The sequence below is a fragment of the Lissotriton vulgaris genome, chromosome 6 (assembly GCF_964263255.1).
Source record: "Lissotriton vulgaris chromosome 6, aLisVul1.2, whole genome shotgun sequence".
NCBI classification, from domain to species: Eukaryota; Metazoa; Chordata; class Amphibia; order Caudata; family Salamandridae; genus Lissotriton; species Lissotriton vulgaris.
In genome coordinates this window covers 395,721,898-395,747,722 of record NC_141694.1, presented here as the reverse complement: position 1 = coordinate 395,747,722, position 25,825 = coordinate 395,721,898, and the positions used below count along the sequence as shown (strand labels likewise).

The following is a 25,825-nucleotide window of genomic DNA, read 5'->3' as shown; positions in this document are numbered from 1 at the left end:
TGTTGCTTTGCTGGACTGACCTGCAGTTGCTTTGCTGCCAAGGAGAGGGGAAGGACTTTGCTTTGTGCTGTGTCCCCTTGCTTGAAGGAATCTCCAAGGGCCTGAAGGAGAGCTGGCTCCCTGTTAAGAAGTCCCAGGAAAAAAAGAACTTTACCCCCAGCTTCCCTGAACTCTACTGAGAGACTTCTGTCCTTCCTAGAGTGCTTGGGCCAGTTGTGGTGCCTCTGGAAGTTGTACCTGTGTTGAGAAGCTGAAAACCAAGATTTTAAAGAACTTTCTGCAAAGTTTCACGCATCCATCACTTGCGGAGCGCATCCCCGTCAGTGCGAGAAAATTCCCGCTGCTACGAAGGCCGAGATCGTCCCAGCGCCTGTTGCCGCTGCCAGAGTCGTTGCATCCTTCGTTTGCGGGAAGCACCAGTCCGGTGCGGAAAGATTACTATCGCTGCGAGTATCGTCGCAGAGCCTGTCGTCACTGGGTGAGATCATCGCACCGCTTGCTTGCGGACCGCATCACGTCGCTGCGAGAGTTGTCACAGATCCCTCGCATTGAGGGGCCGCAAGAGGAGAAGATCACAGCTGAGCCGTGCATCTCCATCGCCCCGGAGATCGTCGCCGCCCCGAAGATCGTAGCATCATACCTTTTGTGAGCCGCTTCCACCGAAACCTGTACACCGAATCCACTCAAGGCCTCGCATCCCTCCACATACAGACCGGAGCCACCGCAACACGCCCACTACATCCAGCAGGGTTGTCACATCACCTCCCCAGGGTCTCAGGAGTGACGCATCACTTGCGTTTCAATGCTACAGCTTTCACTTGAAACTTTCGTCGCATCTAAAGGTACTGTTGGCTAAAACGTGATGTAACTGTGGATTACGTAACCTTAAGAACTCATTTGAAACCATATTATTGAACTGTATATATTGGATTTTTGTCATTTTGATCTTGTGTAGTTTAGATTGAAAATACCTTTATTTTTCTAAACTGTTGTGAGTCAGTTTGTGGTGTTTTCACTGTGTTACTGTGAGTGTTGGTACAAATACTTACAACATTGCCTGTGATAAGCCTGACTGTGTGTGCCAAGCTACCAAGGGGGCGAGCAGGGGTTATCTAAAGAGTGTATCCTCCTTACCCTGACTAAAAGCAAGGGTCCCTATTTGGACAGTTTTACCTACCTCTGCCAACTATAGCCCCCCAGATCTAATAGTGGTAGGCACCATTTTCCCCATAGGAGCCTGTGTTGTTGGTCGTAACACAGGCTTCCTTTGAAGTCAATGGGAGTCCTTCTGAACGGTGTTTGGAAGCATCATAATCGGTCGGGCGTAACCTCCGACCGAGAGTCGATTCGAACTGAATCTGGTAAGCGGTCAGACGGTTTAGTTTCTAACCAACCCTAGATGTTCAATGCCATGAGTGTATTTTACGCACCATATAGCATGGTGTTACAGGACAGTTACATATGCAAATTATGACTGTAGCGGACAGATCACTCACTTGGGTTGGTTACCAGAGAGTAAAAAAAACAGGAGCATCATGCCACAGAAAATGAGGGTGACGAAGCAAAAAAATGTACTTTATCAGTATGGCCGTTAGGAGAGAAAATGCCTTAAAAGCTAATTACACTATTGTAGTGTAAGAATTTAGGGTGTTGCTTGAGGCAGCAAACACAATTATTCTCAGGGTGAAGTTATAATCACACCCTAAATTATTGACCTGTGCTTACCCCTTGGGTAGCTTGGCACAGAGCAGTCAGGCTTAACTTAGAGCCAATAAGCTAAATATTTGTGCAACACTTTGAACACTAACATAATAAAATCACATCACAAATGCAGCCCACAACAGAGTTAAGAAAATAAAGTAATTTAAATAAATAAACCACAAACTCTAATTAGTAAGAAAAGAGAGCTCAATCAATCAATGAACTTTATTCAATTTCAGCATATAAAACCATAAAAGTTATCAATACATAAAACCTTCAGTAAATAATAACACAATTAATCGCGGATAAGTGACACTCCACAAGAGTCTGTATTATACTAAAACCTAAAGTGCAAAGTTAAGTGCATATATCCTTGACCGTCAGTAAAAAATGTGAACAATTAAAAAAGGGGTCCCAAGGCCTTTCCTAGAGTATATATATATTGAACTGAGGTGAACATAGACCCTGACCATTGTTGACATTTAATCAAGGCAAGCCCTGGGCTTCATAGCAGATTTCAGGTAGCTGAGAACAAAAAAGATAAATTCATCATGCAACAATTGTTAATAAGTAAGAGCTGGGCGGTCCTGCCTCAATTCATCCTCTTTAAAATCAGGGCAATAAAAGTTTACCGGGGGACTTCATAAAGTTTACAAAATAACGTGAAGTGTAGCAAATCCTGTGGAGACTCACTGGCGCAGCCACATGGTGCTAACAACTGGTCTCTGCCACACCCCCAGGTATGGCTAGCAAAAAATTGAAAAAATCCAGACGAAACCTGGTTAATAAAAAACTTTCATAAATACTCAAAAACTCCAGGAGATAAGGTTCTGCTAATGGTGTTGTTTTTAACACTAAGAAATTACAGACACCAGGTTTCCTCAGTTCCAGCTCTTCTCTCTCAAGTTTCCTTAAACTGTTAAAAGACTCCCTTATTAACCCCACATCCTTTGTGGTTACTAATTTGGAGTTAGTATACAATTCGGCTCTTCCAAACCTTCCAAAACTTCTCTTAATGTATCTGAGCCATGGTATGTGGGGGGCATGGTCAAGGGTCATGCACTCTTTTAAAATCAGTTAACTCAACGAAGTTCCCACACTCAACCAAATTTCCATCCAGAAGGTTAAGGGGCAGAGGGCCAAAATGTCACTTAAATAAGGCACCCCCAGTTCTTCATGTACCACTATGTTAGACGTGCCGCAGTGAACGCCTAATAACCGCTACATTCTCAGCTACTTGTAAATCATCTGTGGTAACATGCCCCCATGTGTTGTAGCATTGACTACTGCAGCAAGGACCGCAGCCCAGGAAGTTGGATCTGATTTGAAGAGATCCGGGGGAATACAGTCAGAACCCGGGGCTTTGATACTCATTAACCCGACAATACACTCCTCAATCTCTTCTCCACTAAATGCCAGGTCAGAGGGGACTGCCTCAAGGTCTTGGAGGTAGTTTAGCTCGTGGGGGCTCTTAAACATACTTTCAAAATGAAGCACCCACTCATCCTCTGTAATATGTGCACCTACTGCACTGCCTTCATCATGATTTAGACTATTGATGATGCTCTAGAGCTATTCCTCAAAGTATTAGCCTCAGTTAACCCCCTCCATGCTTCCTCCTTTAAAGCAGACATGCGTTTGGCCAGTTCCAATTTGTATTCTCTTCAACACGATCTGACAAGAGTCTGATTTTTTAGACTACCGTTTAAGGCTTCCCGCAACATTCTTGCCGCCAAAGAACAAGAGGAATCAAACCATCTAGTGGTCTGAGTTGCTGGACATCGAACCAGGATGCTTAAAATATCACCTAATTAAACAGAAATGGTTTTAAAAGCACTAATAACCTCCGCCAGGTTGTTTGCGTTGAGATACACAAAGCTAGCTTGCTTGCACATGAATCTTTTACTAACTTGTGAAATACATCCGGAGATCAGTGTCCAATTTAACATCTTCTACCATCTGTAGGTCTCACTGACCCACTTTCCCCAACTTCTCTTTTGGGCAACAATAAGGGTCCACGGAGTTCAACATTAAAGAGTTGTGGTCACTATAAACGCTTGCTTGTATCTTGAATCTCACAAATAAAACTCGTACAGACGATGACATTAATATAAAATCAATAAATGAGCCACCACCTCTCCCTTTAAATGAAGGAATGACAGCCTTGCTGCAGGGGTCACATTATGACATAAGAGACATTAAATCAAATTCATGGAGGAGATCATTCTGGCTAGCAAAAAATAGAAAAAATCCAGACGAAACCTGGTTAATAAAAAACTTTCATAAATACTCAAAAACTCCAGGAGATAAGGTTCCGCTAATGGTGTTGTTTTTAACACTAAGAAATTACAGAAACCAGGTTTCCTCAGTTCCAGCTCTTCCCTCTCAAGTTTCCTTAAACTGTTAAAAGACTCCCTTATTAACCCCACATCCTTTGTGGTTACAAATTTGGGGTTAGTATACAATTCGGCTCTTCCAAACCTTCCAAAACTGCTCTTAATGTATCTGAGCCATGGTATGTGGAGGGCATGGTCAAGGGTCATGCACTCTCTTAAAATCAGTTAACTCAACAAAGTTCCCACACTCAACCAAATTTCCATCCAGAAGGTTAAGGGGCAGAGGGCCAAAATGTCACTTAAATAAGGCACCCCCAGTTCTTCATGTACCACTATGTTAGACATGCCGCAGTGAACGCCTAATAACCGCTACATTCTCAGCTACTTGTAAATCATCTGTGGTAACATGCCCCCATGTGTTGTAGCGTTGACTACTGCAGCAAGGACCGGAGCCCAGGAAGTTGGATCTGATTTGAAGAGATCCGGAGGAATACAGTCAGGACCCGGGGCTTTGATACTCATTAACCCGACAATACACTCCTCAATCTCTTCTCCACTAAATGCCAGGTCAGAGGGGACTGCCTCAAGGTCTTGGAGGTAGTTTAGCTCGTGGGGGCTCTTAAACATACTTTCAAAATGAAGCACCCACTCATCCTCTGTAATATGTGCACCTACTGCACTGCCTTCATCATGATTTAGACTATTGATGATGCTCTAGAGCTATTCCTCAAAGTATTAGCCTCAGTTAACCCCCTCCATGCTTCCTCCTTTAAAGCAGACATGCGTTTGGCCAGTTCCAATTTGTATTCTCTTCAACACGATCTGACAAGAGTCTGATTTTTTAGACTACCGCTTAAGGCTTTCCGCAACATTCTTGCCGCCAAAGAACAAGAGGAATCAAACTATATAGTGGTCTGAGTTGCTGGACATCGAACCAGGATGCTTAAAATATCACCTAATTAAACAGAAATGGTTTTAAAAGCACTAATAACCTCCGCCAGGTTGTTTGCGTTGAGATACACAAAGCTAGCTTGCTTGCACATTAATTTTTTACTAACTTGTGAAATACATCTGGGAGATCAGTGTCCAATTTAACCATCTTCTACCATCTGTAGGTCTCACTGACCCACTTTGCCCAACTCCTCTTTTGGGCAACAATAAGGGTCCACGGAGTTCAACATACAAAGAGTTGTGGTCACTATAAACGCTTGCTTGTATCTTGAATCTCACAAATAAAACTCGTACAGACGATGAGATTAATATAAAATCAATAAATGAGCCAGCCACCACCTCTCCCTTTAAATGAAGGATTGACAGCCTTGCTGCAGGGGTCACATTATGACATAAGAGACATTAAATCAAATTCATGGAGGAGATCATTCAGCATATCACCCTGTAAAGAGTTTTCAAAATGAATTCCCCTCACTCGTTGACAACCTAAATCAGCCTATATCAATGCCCTGGAGTCTCCACATGGGTGGATGTTGAAGTCCCCAGCAATCATGAGGTTTTGGAGAACAGCATTACACTGTTGCCTTACAAAAGAATCTAACATGGTGATGTTACACCCACCCTTAGACCATGATGGTGAGTCATAAAAATTAATAAGTCCCAGTTTATTAGACCCCTTTCCTAGTACCAGAGACTGTATACACAAACTCAATGTGGGCAGGACCACTATCTTACATTCCACTGCTAGAGAAAAATAAATTGCAAGACCACTCTTTGGTCTGCCAGCCAAAGAGGTGGATGCTGGGATGCAAAATGACTTATATCCTTTAAAAAATAAACTACAATCCATCAACCATGTTTACTGTCAGCATATCAAACAGAATTGCTTCAGGAATGCGAATCACAGACATTCCAGGATATACAATTTTTATCACATTCACCCATACACCCATGGCTTTGCCGTAGAGAAGCCCGCTGGTCGTTGGATTTCTATAAGTACATGGGGGGGGAGCACCAAGTCAATCAAAGGCATCCATCGCAGCCAGGGAGGTGAACCGATTTGACAACTCCAGAGGGGGCGGTCCAAAATCCTCTCGTCCTAAAGGCATCTGATTCAGGTGGCCTAGAGTGTGAGGCAAATTTGAATGAGCATTTCTGATGGCTTGGTCTAACGGCTGCAATCTGTTAAATGAAGCCATGTTGACGCTGTTCATATGGTTCCGCCCTGATGACTCTGGTTTATAAAAGAAGCCAAGGGATAGGGCCATAAAGGACGACTTACGACCAGAAGGAGCAAAGTGCAAGTCCGTAACTAGGATTCTTTCTGCAATGTGGGGCCTATTAAAATTTACAATGGCACAATCACCCTTACAATATTTAAAAGAACTGCTAATCCAGTTAACCCTTCACACCACAATAATGTTTTCTCCACCCTCAATCCTAAGGTGGTGTTATGCGATAACCAATGTAAGACTTTGTTCTTTAGTTGGAAAAAGTCCTCCTGAATACCCTGGGGGAGAGTTGCACGTTCCCCATTATCACAACATAGGGAGCTGATTCAGCTGGCAAGTGGATAACCTGTAGATTATACATAGGGGCCTCCCCTCCCCACTGTGATTGCCCCCTCGATTGATGATTCTGCAAGGCTGAATAATCCCGTATGGTAGGCCTATCCATATGACCTTGATTTGCACCCAGGAGGGGCACTGGGTGGCTTATTGGTACCTGTCCCCCTGACGACTGTGATTGTCCCCTGGTATTTATGAGAGCCCCTGTCGGGATAGGGCTATCTGAGGTTAGAGGAACCAATGGGGGCCCTGGTTCTGGATTGACGACTACCTCTCCTGCTGACACACAGTGTTTAAGATCAGATGGGCCCTTTCATTCAAGTTCAAACATTGAATTAAAGAACCCAGTTTGGAGTCCAATCAGGTCTTCATCGACTCCAGAAAAGATTCTAAAATGCCCATTAAATGTGCCTTAGTCAATGTTAGAGTGGTCAACGACTCATGGGGAATCAGGTTGGGTCTTGATCTTCTGGCCTTACCCCCCATTGTTTCAGTTTTTCTTTTTATGCCTGACCCTGAGCTGCCCGACTCAGCCACTATTAAACTTCCTCGTGTTAGAGGACAAACAACTTTTAATTTAACTTGATGCTTGCTGGAGGTTGACTGGCGCATGCCCTTGGTTTGAGAGTACGATGTAGTCCCCCGGATTGTTGATTATAATAGCTGAAGAAAGAGGTAGCTGTTGGGCTAGTGAATGGCTATTTAACCCAGTAAAATCCTGCACAGTCTCTCGCAATCCAGAGATGTTCGATAGATCACCATCCAGACTAGCCAAAGGCAATTGGGTGTCTGTGAGCATGAGTGATGGAGCAGTGACAGGGAACCCGGAAAGACGTTGATTTACCAACTCAATCTCCTTAACCAGCAATGCTGCGGCTCGCTGAAGTTACCACTGTGGCTGTGGTGCTTGCCGGGGACCTCCCTGGGACTAAGGTCACCTTACGCTTCACAGTAAAATGTCTGAATTAATGCGCTAAGTAACAGATCTCTGGCCGGAAAGCTGGCGAAGTTTATAGTTGATTGACTTGTTTAAACTAAAAAGTATCTCCAAGATATCAAAGTGCCAATACCCACAGCTTGAGAACACCCTACGGTGTACCTAATACAAATGACAGTACCGTTCAGGGTAAGAAAAAACTGTCTTCCTAGCTGCTCCTCATCCACTGCAACTCCCACTGAAGAACGAACTTTGAAATACTCTGGAATGTTGAATCAGGTCGCAGAGGTGTTACCGAGGAGAAGTAGTACAGAATGTCCAGAGAAAAACCAAGGGAGTAGGCCCAGCCCAGCCTCGTCTCGGCTGCAGGAGCCCTTGCCTGAATTTAGGTATTTCCCGGCGCAAGGAAACAACATTGATTACGTGTGCACGTGTGGCAGCCTGGGTGTTGTAATCCCTGATCCCCGGTATCAGGCGGTATTAGCCGGTAAAAACAGCAGAAAACAGTGGAAAGTACAAGCTGCCGCGGTATAGGAGCCGTTGCCTGAATTTAGGCACCTCCAGGTGCAAGGAAACAACGTTGGTGGTGTGCGCCCGACATGGCAGCCTGGGGGTTGTGGTCACTGCTCCCCCAGTAACAGGCGGTGATGGCTGGTGCAAACAGCAGTGAACAGCAGAAGGTACGAGCTCCCCGGAGAGATCAATTTTTACGATTTCAGTGAAAATATCCCAAAAAAGTGTAAAGAGCTAGCTGGGAATATCTGGTCGGGCCGGACCAGGACAAAGTCACAAGTTCAGGCCGACCGTGATGGAACACAGGCAAGCTTCAGGGACCCAGTTAGACCCACTGAACAAAGTGCCTTCAATCCATGTTTGTGGAGCATTGAAAGAATGCACGTCTAAGTTGCACCACACAGCCGAAGCAATGCTTTGTTTCCAAGATGTGGCAAATCTGTGGTGCGAGGTCCTGATTGGTCAACGTCAAAGATCCTCTTGATGAGAGCTTGTGATGCAAAGCTCCAGGTCGGGATCCATTGTGCAATCGAGGCTATGGGTCAGTTCTGGGGGCTACGAGTCTGCGATACGTAGTCCATTGTCATCATCAAGGCTGCGATTGGATAAGAATGAATCGCACTGTGGTGGTTCAAAAGGTAATGTGGCTGCAGCGATGACGGGGTCTTTGGGCAAGTCCAATCCAAGGATCAGCAGCATAGATGCAGCGGTACCACTTAGGGTTGCACCACACAGCATAGGGGATGCGCCTGTTCTGCTGGATCCACAGAGGCTGGCAAAGCAACCCCTAAGTCAATTGTCAAGAGTCCAGGACTTGAAGGCACCACTTGGCAATGTAGGCTTGCAGATGGCAGAGACCCTGTTCCAGGCGCAAGGTTGTTGAGCCCTTCTGTTCTTGAGGCTCAAGTCAGGTAGCCAGCCAACTAACCCTTGGAGTCATTCTGTGGCTCCGGGTTCAAACAATAAACGTCCATTCCTCACCCAGGCAGGAGGGTCACAGGCAGCATGTTCTGCACAGAAATTCAACAGGACATCAAGGCAGTAGTCCAGCACAGTGCAGTTCAGAGAGTGGCAGTCCTTCAGCAGCACAGTAGTTCTTCTTCCTGGTGGAGTATCCACAGGTACAGAAGTGTACTGTGCCCAACTTCTATCTCCCACCCTGCCAATGATGGCCCATTCAAGTACACCTAAGCTCCCCATTATGTGTGGCCAACAATACAACTTAAATACATAGCACCCACCCTCTGGGTTTTCCAGGGCCTACCCTAGGGGTGACCTAAATGTACTAAAAAGGAAGGGTTGGGTTTATTTTGCCAGGTTGAAATGGTAGTTTAAAACTGCACACACAGGCTATGCAAAGGTAGGCCTTGGACATGTTAAAGGGGTTACTAAAGCGAGTTTTATAGTCAGTGCTGCAGGCACACTATTAACATTTAATTTACAGGCCCTGTGCACATTCAGTACCAGTCTATAAGGGACTTATATGTAAACTAAATATTCCAATTGGGTATGATCCATTGTTACCATGTTTAGAAGGAAGAGGCACAAGTACTTTAGCACTGGTTAGCAGTGGTAAAGCGCACAGATTCCTAATCACAGCAAAAACGAGGTCAGTAGAAAAGGAGGTGGGTGACAAAAAGCTGGCAGTTCTTACAGATAGGCACTGACTCTCCTCTAAGTAAAACTAGACTACAGGTTCAAATATTAGTTCTGCTACTGAGTTTTGAGACTAGCTAGAAAAATAGTTCAACCACTATAGTTAATATTTATTAAAAACCCATCAAAATTAGCTTCAAAGTTTTCAAAAGTTGCAAAGACTGAGTCAGAATATTGGGCATAGGACAAACATATGCCTGTCAGTCATGTTTTTCCTGTGCCCATTGTCATTCTCCTTGCTAGTGCACAATGATAATACCTCTGATGTTTCTCTGTTTGCGTTTGGAGTTGCGACTGTTTGAATGTATTAGTCCTCTGTCGAAGTGCTAATATAGGGAGATATGTGGCACTGTAATCAGTAGACAATTGGGGTGTATCCTTATGAATGCGTGCAAGACAAGTTGTACAGTTTAAACCTAGATACCAACTTGTGGCCCTTGGTAGGGCTCCTCTGTGGCATATCTATGGCCGTTGGTGCTTGCAGAGAGGAATGTACCATGCACTAGGGGTCACTTTCCAATATTATTTTAGTAGGCAAATTAATGGATGAGTCATTCAATGTGGTTCTACTACACATGTGGTATGCGCTTTGTAATCCTTGTAAGTACTTGAGCATGCATATATATGAATGTATGTTTGAAGGGGCTTTACATAAGACAATGTGGCATGGTTGTAGTGGAATCGCTTTAGAGGTTGTTTATAAATGGTGCGATTGGATTTTGCCGCTCATGATGTGCTTCCTCTCAGCCACAGTTTGGTGAAGTATGTCGTTGTGATTTACACATGGCCTTCGTCATTGGTCGAGATGGCCATAAACAATGTGCGAAAATCACAAAAGTATTTTACACAAGTTCAGATTTGTGATGTGTCTGAGCCTGCAAAAATGCACGTAAGTTTAAAATAAAGAGCAGATGGGGCAATGGCACATTTAATCATACCATCTGATATTTCAATGTGAAGCTGAAGGCTGATTTGTCAGGGCTATAAAAAGCTTAATAAAATGTTATTTGCTTTACAACGTTCTTAGGTCATTAAAATGTGTAGAGCTACTCATTACGGAAGGCAAGCTTATAAAGTCAAAGACAGATGTTATGTGTGATTAATAAAACTCGGAGAAGTTTCAACAGTGTGATGATTTTATTTATGTTTTTGGAGTACATGAATTATAGCCAAAACACAAGTACTTTGTATATGAAAGTAACCATTAAAAGAGAACAGCCTTCTCAAGTTCCATGATAAAGTCAGAAAAGTTTCTGTGCTCACTTGCAATGTCTCATTTCAGGAATACATGCAAGCTATTTTTCTAACATTGTCGAGTATTGGAAAATAAATACACTTTTTGAAATACATAAAAATGACAGGATTGTGGAAGAATACGCATCTTCAAGCCTTAGTACGAAAATAGTATAATGTTCACCCTTTTTGATTCATGCCTGCTGAGTATAACTTTTCTAAAATATATTTAAGGTTATTTTGTACACCATTGTTGTTATGGCTTGCATATATTGTTTCCAGAACAGTGTGTTCCATTAAGCAATGAATGAAGCTTGGGGACAGGGCCTGTGCTTTCATAATGAGTGGTATGGCAGCATCCACAGGTCCACGACTAAGTAGCGCAAAATTACAAGTCAAACCCTAAAAAACAACCTGTTACTGGATGTAGAGCGATCTTGCAGCAAAATGATACAATTCCTGTTACTGCTTAGGACTGCACAGTTGAAGCCGGTGGGTCAACCCAATACAAAGTAACTTTAGCTTTATCTAATCTATTTCACCTAAGTGGAGTGCTCATACCACACCACTTGTTCTAGGTAGTCTCATCCTGCGGTTAACAGTTAGCATTTTAGATTACCCACCATCGTTTGCCCTTTTCAATGAAGACGAAAGCCCCTATTTTTGTGCCTCGTCCATATATCCTCTCTTTCAAACGACAACGTAGACATAATGGTAGCAATAATGTAAGTAAAGTGAGTGTGGCAAGCTTAGTGAAGTCTAATGGCATGTAACAATGGATACAATTCTATGAACAGTGCAAACATGCAAATAGTGCAAACGTGCCGCCTCCCATGCAGAATCCGGAACAAAGTCTCAGAAGAACACCTCACCTCCCTCCACCCACAAATATGACAGACACCAACACAGCAGCAAGCAACCACCACCAATGGATTGCCAACTGCGCCAACACACTATGCTCCCCTCCAGTACACCATGAGATGACACAACAAGAAATCTAACTGGTTCACTTCGTCATTATAAGAATCCAAGCGCTTCTGCCGACGACTGGAAAAGACGTGGAGAAACAGCAAAAATCCTGAAGCGTGCTCTGCCTACAAAACAGCCACCACGGCACACCACCATCAAATCCACAATGAAAAACTTCCTCCAAGACAGAATGCTGTCCAACGCCCACAACTCAAAGGAACTCTTCACCATCATAAAGGAATTTTTCAAACCCAACAGAGAAACAACTGACATCCCTACCTTTCAAGATCTCTGCAACAGACTCAGCTCCTTCTTTTACCTCAAGATCATGACTCTCTATGAAACCTTTGATGACCATGACCTCTGCACTGCCCTAACCCCCAACTTCAGCGAACCCAACCAACAGACTCTTCCTGCCTGGATCCCACTCATGACAGAAGACACCCTAAAGAACATGAAGAGCATCCAGTCTGGAGCACCTTCTGTCCACTGCCTGCTGCACATCTTCCACAGGGCGGCCACTGCAATTGCATCAAAGCTATGTCAAACGATCAACTGCTCTCTCGAGAGTGCCACATTCCCAACAGCTGGAAGCCCCCGAAGTCAACCCCCTCCTAAAGAAGCACTCTGCAGACCCGATGTACCTCAGGAACTTCAGGCCCATCTCAGACCCATCTCACTGCTCTGTTTCGTAGCCAAGGTCTTTGAAAAGTCCGTCAACACTCACCTAGCACACTTCATTGAAACCAACAACATCCTAGACACCTCTCAATCAGGATTCCTCAGGTACCACAGCACCGAGACTGCCCTCCTTGCCGCCACAGATGCTCTCCTTGACCAATGCCAAATGGCAGCCCTCATCCTTCTGAACCTATCAGCATCCTTCAACATCGTCTCCCACCGCACACTAACCACCAGACTCTGTGATGCCGGCATCCAAAGAAAAGCCCCAGACTGGTTACGATCATTCCTCACAGGAAGAACACAGAGTATAAGACTCCCACCCTTCCTCTCTAAACCAGCAGAGATCATATGCGGGGTACCACAAGGATCTTCCCTCAGCCCCACTCTCTTCAACATCTACATGGCCCCCCTCGCAACCATCATCAGAAACTGCGGACTCAACATTGTCTGCTAATCCTCTCCCTAACCAAGGAAACCAACATCCCCAGGCACAATTTCCAATCAGGGATGAAAACTTTTGCAACCTGAATGAGGAACAGCTGCCTGAAACTGAATCCAGAGAAAACAGAAGTCCTCTTACTTGGCTCCACCGACTCGGCATGGAACGACACCTGGTTCCCCCCTGCCCTCAAAAATCCGCCCACCCCAACAGATCATGAATCCAACCTCGGCATCATACTAGTCTCATCACTCACCATGAATCGCCAGACCAATGGCATCTCAACATCCTCTGCATACTATGCAAGAAATTCAAGTGGATCCCGCCTGTCTCCATGAAAACAGTCACTCATGCACCGGTCACTAGTAGACTGGACTACCGCAATGCCCTCTGTGCCGGAATCAACAAAAAGCTCCTCTGCAAACTCCAGACTGTCCAGAACACCGCAGGCAGACTAATCCTCCACTGGCTCCCTGTCGAAAGAAGAATAACTTACAAGCTGCTCATGCATGCCTACAAGGCCCTCCACAACACCGGACCCCAATACCTCAATGACCGCCTCTCCTTCCATACCCTCAAGAGACACCTCAGCACAGCCAACCTCTCCCTAGCCACCAACACATGCTTCTACAGGACCATAGCAGGTTCCTTCTCCTACCTTGCAGCCAAGACCTGGAACAATCTCCCCCTTCACCTCCGACCGACACTGCACCAATTCAGAAAGGACCTCAAGACCTGGCTCGTCGAATGACCTCAACCGAGCTGCTCACACCAACACTCTTGCACTTTGAGACCCGAATGGTTGAGTAGTGTGCTTTATAAAACTCGGATTCATTGATTGATTGAACATAATACAGCATTTGTGCAACGTATACACGCAGCTGATTTTGATTCAATTAGGAGTTCCCCTAGAAAAGTATAGCTAAGATGTGTCAAGGAACGTAGCAGTTTTTATAGGACTAATAATTCTCTATATATAAGCAGACAAAAGTCTTTTTAGGATCCATGTCCAATATACAGGACCAAATTATATCATCATTCATTATGTCCGAGGGATATTTACCTTGTTTCGAGATGACTGATTCTCTAAAGTAAAGCAAGGGAATGACTAATTGTATAATAGACCAGTGCAGTTTGTAGTTCCACAGGGGCAGGCATACTCCTTTCTCCATTCCCTAAACAATAAGCCACTCTATAATATGTTGTCAGTTTATCACTGGTAATCACAACTGCACATACTGTCTTCAAATAACTAGATCAGACGGAAAATCATATTGATACCACATTTCAAGAAATGAAAGCACTAGAATGGCTAAAACTTAACTCCGCCAAGCCACAATGTCTTCTCGTAAGGACTGTTCACATGATAGATAAAACAGCACATGCCAGTGTATGCTCAGACCAATGCCGCTCTGTCTGTTTCTTATTAGCGTCTTAAAAGGTAGAAGCAGGCCCCTTATGAGGGACGCAGAAAGTGCACCAATTGCATGTGTTTCCGTGCAGGTAAGGTGGTGCTGCTGTCCTACAAAAAAAGGATGAGATGCAACGAGATCAAAACTCAGCATTAAAGGCTGTTAAAAACATTCCTTATGGAGACCACATATCACATTTCCACAGTTAAGAGAATTTTGTAATGGCGATCTGTCCCAGCCAAAGTAAAGCTGAAGGTCTTCACAACTCCCCATAAGGTGCTAGTTGGGAAAACCTTAATACACACAGGAAGGCAAAATGGTGAGAAATCCTATTGGGGACATGTGATAGATTTGGTATTTGCAATCTGGATGGAGGGTTTTGGCCACAAATGTGAGTACACCATGTGCAACTATATCACTATCCATTTAGGAATTATTTACCAACTGCTCTCATTCAAGAAAGAACTTAGCAACTAGAAGACCTTCCAATTGCAATTTACTTTCTATATGTCACATAATGCAATGGTTGCCCTTGGGTTTTAGGACTACATAAATACATTCATAATGACTATGATGGGGAACCGGTCCCAGCTACACTGAGGAAGAAGGTTCCGTCAGTTGGCTCCTTGATACCATTGTTCAGTGTATTTATTCTTTTTTGAGTGGTCACAAAACGTTGACTAACCTTCTTTTTACTTACTTTTTACTTTGCTGTCTCGATGTGGAGCTGTTGCCTGGTAACACTTCCTTCATCTGCCAGCTCTTTTATTAGCGGCCTGCAGGATTCATAAAGAGTCTGCCTGCGTGACCTCAATTGGATCGGCTGTCGGTGCCCAGCTTCCTGCTACTTCCTTTTGCGGTATTCGAGCCATCTGACACACATTCCTGGGCTACTATTTTAGCTTTAAATTCACCACTTTCACTTTCCAGTGTAATTGGGTACATGGTCAACCATCCTGAACAGTGTTTGAATGTAATATTTTTACTCTGGCATACTAAGCATTTTATTATTTACATTTACCCCTTCTTTTCATTGGTTTATTTCTTCTCACACTTCTTTTAATTTAGTTTTGTTTTTCTCAGTAGCTGCTGAGAATGAAGGCATTCATACAAGCGGCAGGAGTCGGCTGAGTTCTGGTTATGTTTTAGTTCCTCAAACCTTGTTGGCTACTTTTTATTTTGCAGTCTTGGAGTGGAGCTGTTGGCCTCACACTCGCTCTGACTAACAGCTGTCTTCATGAAGACTGAATTCTGCATAAAATGTTCCCCTGTGCGGTCTTAGTTGGATCCCCTCTCTGTGCTCAGCTACGCGCTGCTCTTTCACCCTGTGTGGTTCGAGCCTTCTCTCGTGCGTTTCAGTATTCACTATTTCCAAGATGATTGAGAACCTGCCACCACCGTCCTATTCATTGTGTTAATTATTATGCTAATGTGTGTGCTTTTGGCGCTTTACTGTTTTGTTTTTCTCTTTTTTAATGAAAATGATTTTAAATATTTAAACTAGGCAAGCATGTTTTTTCAAAACAGTTAACGAATTTGAACCAGGTTTAGGAGAGACAATGGATGATGTATGACAATATTGTGAGCAATATTGTTGGTATATGAAAAACATTTTACAGTAGTTAACACAAAGACCCGCTTGCACAGATGGTCAATAACACGGATATATCAGACCCTTATTGAACTGAATGTGTGCCAAATGATTCATTTGAATAAGAACAAATAGTTGGACCTTCCCCTTTTTGCAGGGTTGTTTTCAAACGTTTTACCGTCCTCCCAATTTTTTAAGGACCTGCTTTTGTTGCCTTTAGGACTCGGACACTTTACTACTGCTGATCAGTGCTAAAGTGCATGTACTCTCTCTCCTCTAAACCTGGTATGATTGGTAAACACCTGTTTAGCATATTTAATTTACACATAAGTCCATTGCTACAGTGGTATCCTATATACAGAGGACCTGTAAATTAAATAGTGGTCTGCAGTGCTGCTAGCATCACAAACAGAAGTAGCCTTTCAAACCTGCCTCTGCCACTACAGGGGCTGCATGCACAGTTTTAAGCCACAGTGATTTGGCATTTAAAGTTAATTGCCAAGTCTGGAACTCCCCTTTTACTACATGTAGGTCACCTCATGTTAGGCCCTATGCAGCCCTATGGGCAGGGTGCTGTGTAGGTAAAAGATATGACATGTGCCTTTATTGTGTGGCATGTCCTGGGAGTAACAAACAGCCTATTTGTTTTCTCACTGATGTGAGTCCAGGTCTTCCCATAAGTGTGCATTAGGAATTCCCTGGCATGTTTTTTTCTGTGGTAGTTTCTAATGTGGAAGGCGTAGTGTTGCCATGTTTGGAATAGTGGTGATAAATCCTGGTGAAAGTGAATTTTTCATTACTATTTTAGAAATGGCACTTTTAGAAAGTGGGCATATCTTTGTGATTATGACTCTTTGTGCTTTGCAGCATGACTCCAATCAACGTCTGGTTTAGACTGACAGGGACTTTATTTTTGCATTCATTCTAGACAGTTATACAAAGGGATTTGACATGTGCCCTGCATATCCTAATGGCCCATCATCTGGCTGATATGCCTTCTTGAGCTGGAGTGGTGGGAGTAGGTGTCCCTGACACCTATATCGGGCTGTGCCTGTCCTCTCACAATGCTGTCTCCATCCCACTGTAGTGCTTTTGGAGCCAGGGCTGGGGAATGATTGGAGATGGTTGACACTTCTAAAGTTTGTTTAAAATTACCTCCACATCAAAGACATTTTGAGTATAAGTACAGGGACTCTGACTGCATGGTACTTGTAACCATACGCTGTTGGCTGTACCTTCTGCACAATGCCAGGACGAACTGTTAGGCTGCCAGGAGAAACCACTACTTGGACTTTGCTCTGTTGTGCTGACCTACTAAAAAGGACTGCCCTTTCACCCTCAAATGACCCTGTGTGCTGGACTGCTGACTAAAGCCTGCAGCACAGCCTATTCAGTTGCAAGCTGGGCTGTGTCCAGCTCTGCCCCCACCCTACCTGTTGATGGCCCATCCAGGAACACCTAGTCCCTCTACTGTTTGACTGTCTGAGATGAAATAACAAAGCCTAACTGCAAACTACAGCCACTCATGTCGCCCAGGATAAGTCGCCTACATCATATAGTTTAGGACTGGAAAATGACAGATTTATAAAGGTACCATTTTCATAATTGTAACTTAAAATCCTATGTTACTATTAAAGAGGAATTCTAATTGCAATTTCTCAGGCACCAGCACCAAAAATAAAACAATCATCTGTTCTCATCCAGAATCTAGCACTTATTAAATATAATAAGCCAACCCAATGATATCCCATAGGAGAGGTGGTAGGCCTCACAGTAGTAAAAACACATTTAAGAGCATTTTGCTACCAGGACATGAACAACTTAAAGCTACAAGTCGAACCTTTTAATTACAATGCACTCTACCCTATGGGCTACCTAGGGCTACCTAACAGTTTTAAGACTTGGCAATGGGGTTATATTGCCAAGCCAGTGTGGCAGTTTGCAGGTGCATTCAGGCTGTAGTGGCAAACCTCAGACATGATTTAAGGGGCTACTTGGCAGGGTCATACAATAAGTGCTGCAGGTCCCATCACTCTACGAGAGGCATATGAGTAAATTAAAAATGCCAATCAGATGTAATTCAATTTTGCCATGTTTAAAAGGGAGAGCACGCGCACTTGAGCACTGGTTAGCATTGATAAAGTCCTACGGTAAACAGAAATGAATTCAGCAAAAGTAGGAGGACAAAAGATGAAAAGTTTGAGGGAAGGACACCATAAGGCTGACAGTTCTAACACAGACCACTTAAACAGGAAAGCGAAATAAAATGGCATACAAACAATGTATCTATTGTTGTGTGCCGATTTAGATACCGTATATAGGTTTCCCGATTTATGTCCCTATAGTGGCACAATTCGTATTGCCCATATTTAGGAATAGAAATCCTACCCTTATTTAGGCATTGACATTATCCATGCTAACCAAATACAGGCATGGCCACCTACATCCATCCATCCACGTCACAAAAAGTTCTTGGAAAACCAGACTCTTAAGCCTTTAGGACTGCCCCTTGCTTGTATTATTTATTTCTGCAAGAACTCATTTATTATGCATGAACATCTATTACTTAGGTGTTCATTCATGATGTTCATCTGCACGACTTTTATGTCAATACTGGCATTCCTAAACACCTTCAAGGTATAAATATACCAATACAAATTATAGCTAAACTAGACTATAGAAAAACAGCACCTACTTCTTACCTCGTACTACATTTAGGTTAGGTGCATTGGGGCAGAACTAGCTAGAAGCACCAGATGAGTATTCCCATTTTAGCCTGTGTTATTTATGTAAGTAATTTGATGAATTTATGTCTTAGCTACAAACCATGCTATTGCAGTATTATTTTATCTTACTGCTAACACTGTACGTATTATATTTTGCATTCTGTCTTACGATTGTAGCAGTTCATATCTCTAGCACGAGAAATAAGACTGTTAAATATACCCTTTTTATTGAAACGCCCGTCCATCTATTTGTGTGTAAACTCTGTAGAAAGGAAGCATGCACGATTGACTTGGTGAAACTGTTATCTATTGTTTCCACGATTCTGAGATTGTTCCGATTCTAAAAGAGAAACAAAGTTGTCATGTTTATGCGGTTGTCAGAAAATAATCCCTTCTTGTTTATTTGAGAAGTTTCTAGTGACCTCTGAGTTAGCTGGCACACACAAGTAATTAAGTTTAATGTACTCAATAGAGATTTACTGATCTCAGTCCTATGTCAAAACTATAGTGTTTATTATTCCAATGCGCAGAGCCTATCAGAGATATGGGAAGTACACTAAACTATGCACTGAAGGTCTCACATTTTTCCAGATTCACGTAACCTACTCAAATGTATACCTCGATGGATGAAAGACACCTACATCTTGCTCTGACCACAAATACTGCATAACCTTAATTTGTACTAAGACTACATTGACCCTCACAGCTATACAGCATTTTAGCCCTTACCAATTTATATTGGCAATTAAATATATCTCACTGCAGCAATTACTGAATTGCAAAGTTTTTAAGAGCTTTCGGAAGGTAAAAAGATTAGGTGCCCTTTTAGTTTGGAGTGGTAGGGTATTCCAGGTAGCTGTTGTTCCCAGAAAGAAGCTCCTGCCTCCCCAGGTGGAGCATTTGAATTTGGGAATGACAATGTGTTTGTCCATGGTGGAACGTAGGTAGCATGTGGATGTTCCTAATGGCAGTGGCTACTGAGTAATATCTGTGATGTCTTGGAATTTTTAGAAGTCTTGCCGCAGTATTTTGTAGTATTTGCTATCTGTTGAGGACATACTGGTGTGCTGTAAGTAGTAGGCTGTTGCAATAGTCCAATTGAGCCATTGTACGACTGAACCTGTGCACCGAACAGCAGCAGCGAGCCAGGTGCTGCAGCGGGAGCCAGCGGGAAGCCAAGCCGTGCCGTGTTGGAGCCTGAGCCGGAGCTGGAGTAGGGGACAGCGGGCGGAGGTACCGGGTTTGCCAGCCAGCCGGTCGGTCGATCGCCCACAAGCCCCCGAGACTGCAAGTGACCACGAGTGACCCGGTCCTGACTACGGATTCCCAACTCCCAATGGCCAGCGAGAGTGGAAGGAGCAGGACACAGGAGGCGAGACAACGAGGCGGTCTACCAGAGGCGGACACCCGGCGTGACCAGCGCGGGGCAGGTGAGCCAGCTTGTAGTCCCTGCCCGCGGCTGGCCGTGCTCCCGCACTGCCTCTTTCCTGTCTCTTTCCTGCCTTTCCTCACGGTGCTTGTGACCTGACCGGATCTCTGGTGCGCCTCCCACGAAGCCAAGCAGCTACCAGAGAGTTATCAGAGAGTGGTGCGAGGCTCATCACTCCTACCGACCTTGCCTGCCTGCGTGCCTGCCCCTGTGCACCCTGCCTCCCACAAACCCTTGCCTAACTGATCCCAACCACCCTCCTCCTCCGTAGCTTTCATTAAACTGGCGGTCTGAGAGATGGAAAGCTAGGCAGCATTGAGGGACCAGAGGGGGGCCCGGAAAAAATAAATAAAAATAAATTAAATAAATAAATAAAAGAAGAGCATCAACACAGGACACCGAATAACCGACAGACTGTTGCTGGCCGCGTCCCCTTAGTGTGATTACTGTTGCTCGTTAGGCAAGGCGTGACGACGTAGGTGGGCGGAGAGGCTGTGGCGGTGAGCGTGCGGCGTGTGTGATCCGTGGCGTTCGAGAGACAAAAAAAGCAGGGAGAAGGGAGCCGGGCACTGCGAAATCCTTGGGCAGCTGTACGTTTTGCAGTTTTCGGAGATCGGAGATTGGTTGAATCGCTTTAAGGTGGCAGCACGTAACTAGCACACGTGAGGGGGTGTGAGGCACAGGGGTATAGGGGCTGCCCGGGAGGCAAATATCGCCATTCCCGTTGTTGACGGGTTCTGGTGTGTAGGTGCTCCCGACAGCTTTTTCTCTTGCTCCCCCCCCCGAACCATGCAAGCTGCTTGGCACAAGGAGCCCCTCGCGCTCAGACCTCTCTCCCAAGTTTTCTCTGCATAGAGTACCTCTCGCAGCCCCCAGTGCTCCCCTAAGGCTCTCCGCGGGTGGCTCCACTCCCTGCGCTCCCAGCCCTCAGCTATCCCCTACCCCTTCGCCCGCCACCTGGCCTGCCGTTAGGAATCACTAGTTTTGGGGCTGCTCCCCTTGCTCTTCATCCTAGAGCCCGCCCAGGTCTCGACCATCTTGGCCAGTCTCTGCCGGCTCCACCCCAACCCCCCCTCCGACGTCCTTGCACTTAGCGCTCTGCGACCACATTCCACCTGTATAGCACGAAACCCTAGTTGATCTCTGGCCTCTGGCTTGAGTTGGAGGGGCAAGGTGGTGATAGCTGGTGGGGTCAAGGTTGGGGGGGTCGCTGGGCCTAGGTAGGTTGGATTAGGTGAGCAGGGGGGTGCCACTAGCTATACATATATATAGCTATAATTGCACAGTTACAACGCACGGTGGGCAAACTTTAAAAACTATGCTGCAACAAAAAGCCACTGTGAGCCACCGCAAGCTCGGCTTAGTCCAGTCAAGCCTTGATCCCGGGAGTACTCAGAAGAGTTCAACCATACCCCAATCATACCTCGAAAAATGAGGTCTGGAAAAGTAAGGAAGTACACGGCGCCAATAAAGCGAAGGAAATCCAATCAATCTGATGTCGCCGAGGCAATAAACGTGGCCAACCATAGACCAAAACCTCAAAAACCCTTAAGCTTGCGGGATTATTTTAGAAAAACGCCAGCAAGTGCTGTTGCATTGTCACAATCACGCCTTCAATCTCCGGAGGTGATTACACCTACACCTACAACCCCGTCTCAATCAGGGACGATTCAATTGGCCTCTCCGCAACACTGGGCATTTGAAACCAAAAAGGCGATAGAACCATCAGAAGTTTACATTTTTGGATCCACCCACAACAATTTGCCGAGGAAGAAGTGAAATGACGAAACCTCTATCGTAAATAGCAAACATTTTCAATACACTCACTCCCCTTCGGGCAAGTTTTCCATGTCCCCAGCAGAGGACAAAGGATCATCTCACTTATAGCAAACCCAGTTGAATGGCATCCTGTGCACAACAAAGGCTTGCTCAGTTCCAACACAGCCCCCTGATACCTGCCTGGCGACTCCAATGGAGCCCTAATTGGTTTTGCACCGGCAAACAACGACGGCGTAAATCCACGGACAAGTCAACCTTGTGCCTCTTAACAGCAGCCAGCCGCCCTCAGCATCACCAACTACAATCATTCCAACTGTATCACCAGTCTTAAGCCCCTTGCATATGATATTTTCGCCACCTGGATTAACAAAGGACTCACTGCAAAATCAGCCAGAACCGCCTGATTCGAATGATCAGCTCATCTCAGACTTGTCTCTTTCTTTCAAGACCACTCAAAATTCCCCCAGGCACACCTTAAACGAAAAGTCCAACACCGACGAACATACAGTAACCAGTGCCTGGCCACAACTCCTCCAGACCCTCCAACAAACTGTTAACGCATTAAATTACCACTCAGTAAAATTGGTGCTGCAGGTTTTCCTAGTAAACACCTTGGCATTATTCACGTCTGGGATCGACAGCAAACTAGATAAATTAAACAATTTAATCTTAAGGGCACAAGCCTCTACGAAGCTTTCCCAATCAGTCTGCTGCTGCTCCCCAATCATAGACTCTCTCTCTCTCTGCTTCCAGAATGCTTGACTACCGTCATAAGGGAAGTGAAGTTGATGAGGGGAGGAAACGTCTGCACTACACCTTTCTCCCCCCCCACAGCAAGAACAGCAACACCTTACCCAAGACCTTGTCAAGCAGAGCGCAAATATGAACGAAGGGGTCGCGCCAAGAGCAGGAAGAAACACCGGTCCAACTGAGTCGGACGGGTAGAGCCACCATGGTCAATTACAACCAAAGTTGACAGACAACAACGGTCCATCATCGACTTCAACCAGGCCTACAATCAGCCCAGACTAACTTGTGACCGGGTCAAAAGATAGCCCAGTGCCCCAGACCGCTCCAACAGTGGAAGTTTCCCCAGCGCTCCCCCCATTAAGCAGTAAGAGAGAGCGCAAACGCCAGCGTAAAACCAGAAACAAACTCAGGGCAAGCACCAATGTGGTCCATCAGAAACTCTTCCCTCTTTTTGCAAAAGTAGAAAATAAAAAATCCCCCACCAAAACTAGTGCATTATCGCCTACGACAAATTACAATGGAGAACTCCTAGGAACATCCACTCAACAACTAGCGAGGAGTCACCAGGATCAAAGCAATGCAATCATGGACCCAGAAATGGACGACCCTGGCGTACCCATAGAAAACATAATGACGAGCTCAGATAAGATAAGTGCAACTGGGCCCAAAACGGTGACAGGAAAACCTAAAGTACCAACGGCTTCAATCCCATCCGGTACGGAAAATGTAATGTTAAGATCAAACTACTCCAAAACCATTTGTAATAATCTAACAACCTTGACCAGCCACAGCCCACTGTTGAAGACAGTCCTTCAAAGATTGACACAACAGACACACAAACTAAACCAGTTATGTTACCCGACAAATCTGACAACCTGCCTCTAAGTGTACCGGATGGGAGAAAAAACGATCCATCGTGCCATCAGATCCTATTAGCTCCTGAATACAAATCCAAGGGTCGGCACAACATTCTTAACAGATTGAACCTGATAAAATTCGTGGAAGGTATCCAAGGGCTCGCAGGGCTGTCTACAGACAGCATAGATTCCATCAAATTCCTCCCCCCCAGAGGTAACCAACCATCAGAGGTCACTGTGGCGACCCTTAAATAGGCCTGCTGGGTAGGAGCGTTTTTGGAACATAAGTCCATCCTGCGAAACTGGGGAATTAGAGTGTATCCATATTTCACGCCAGGGTATCCAACTTCCCTGCTAACCAGATCGACTTCACCCAGACAACCGGCTACCACCAAATTAATAGTACATGCGAGGCCCTACTCCATTCTAAAAAACGCATCAGGACCAGAAGTCCAAATCAAATCTTTTGAAAAAGATGGTGTCACTGTAGATCCAAGCCAAAGCTGGGGGTGGCTGCCAGCGCTCCTGTCCTCTAAAAACCGAAACTGAACCGTTCGTGGCCGAGATGCATGCAGAAAAACATAAACCCCCGGAAAACCATACTCGGCAGTAGAACTACAGCTAAAAACAGATAACAGGCACGGGTCGTTGCCCTTCTCACTGTGCTCATGGAACATCAGCGGGCTCCACCAAAAAACCTCCAATGATGACACTCTGGCCTTCCTATGCAAACACAAAGCAATTACATTACAGGAAACGTGGGCCACGGAGGGCTGCCCCATCGCAGGTTACATTGGATTTTGGAAGCCAGCACTTAGGGACAGCCACTACGGTCACTCTAAAGGCGGTCTGTCTACATATATTTCTAACAACCTAAAAGGTTTATTCAACCAACTTTTACTCAAAGAAAGACTGGTTACTAGGGGTCAAAATTAACCCGTGGAGGAAGCAGCGCTCACTCTTCCTCATAAACGTGTATATTAACCCCAGCACCGGTACCAAAAAAGACCACCTGGCCCGCCTTATTAAAATCATGAATGACATTGCCACAGAACATCCCAATTCGGACTGCATTGTCACGGGGGACTTCAATACCAATTTATTCCAGGGGAAAGCTGCAGACATGAAAGGGCTCACCCTGACAAACATCATTGAGGCCATGACCCAAACTAAACCTTCGAATCAAGCTCTCAATAAATTGGGTGAGCTTTCCGTGATGAGATTCTACAATGCAGGCTATTTGGTAATGAATGGCAGGTCAACCGGTGACACTCCCCCAAATTGGACCTGGTCCAATGGAAGCAAAAACTCTTACCTAGACTTCACCATCTGTAATTCAGAATTATTATTCAATCTGGACAGTTTTTGCATCCATCCACGGTCTGAAAGTGACCACAGGCCGCATGTTATTTCTCTTAACACAAAGGTAGAGTTTCACAAAACGGCGCCCGCAACCTACAATGGAATACATTCTGAAAATTTAAAGCGTCTTAAATGGAGCGAGAATAACAGTAAGAATATCTCAACAGTAAGCAAGGACTTTATCAAATGCAGATTCGATCAAGACGCCTCCCCGATAGCGAAATGGTCGCTGCTTTGCTCGCACCTGATCAGCCACTTTCCAGCGACAGTGCAGGGTTCAAGCCGCACCCTACCAGCTGGGCTCACAGTTTCCACTGACACAAAGTCTCTAAAGAGAATGAGAAATAATGCTCTTAGGTCACTTTTAAAATTTCCAGGGAATAGCGCCTACCTTATTCTATACCAACAAGCTCAAAAAGCATTCAACAGGGCAAATATCCAAGAGAAAAAGGTGCAGGAATCCCAATACTGGGTCGAACTGGTGTGGGAGAGCAAGAAAAAAAGCTCGAGGAAATTCTGGGTTCTCGTGAACCGCACCAAATCGAACCTGACAAATTCTGGCTCAGCAAACATTCAGGAAGCGGAATGGGCAACATACCTAATGGTCCACTTCCAGGTACAAGATCATTCGGGCCTTAATGGACCAGCCAGTGCATATGGCACTGGCGCTGGTGTATCACTGAGCACTCCTTCCGATCTAACACAAGGGTCCGCCGTGGAATATGTATTACCCGAAGAAAGAGTCATCAAAGCAGTGATAAAAGGGAGACAAGACGGAGCACAAGGCCCGAACAGCCTCCCACAGAGGTTGTTTAATTCGGACAATTCTTTCTGGTCCATGGAGCTAACAAACCTTTTCAACTACACTCTGAGGTCAGGAACGATTCAGGACTCATGGCGTGGTGCAAATATCCACCCCATTTACAAATCTG

At 44.9% G+C, this 25,825-nt stretch overlaps 1 protein-coding gene across 1 annotated transcript in view; it reads left to right on the top strand.

Annotated features, from left to right (window-relative positions):
- The window catches only part of CSMD1 (CUB and Sushi multiple domains 1), a 3,932,590-nt gene that overhangs the window by 3,889,420 nt on the left and 17,345 nt on the right, over nucleotides 1-25,825 (top strand). The window lies entirely within an intron of this gene.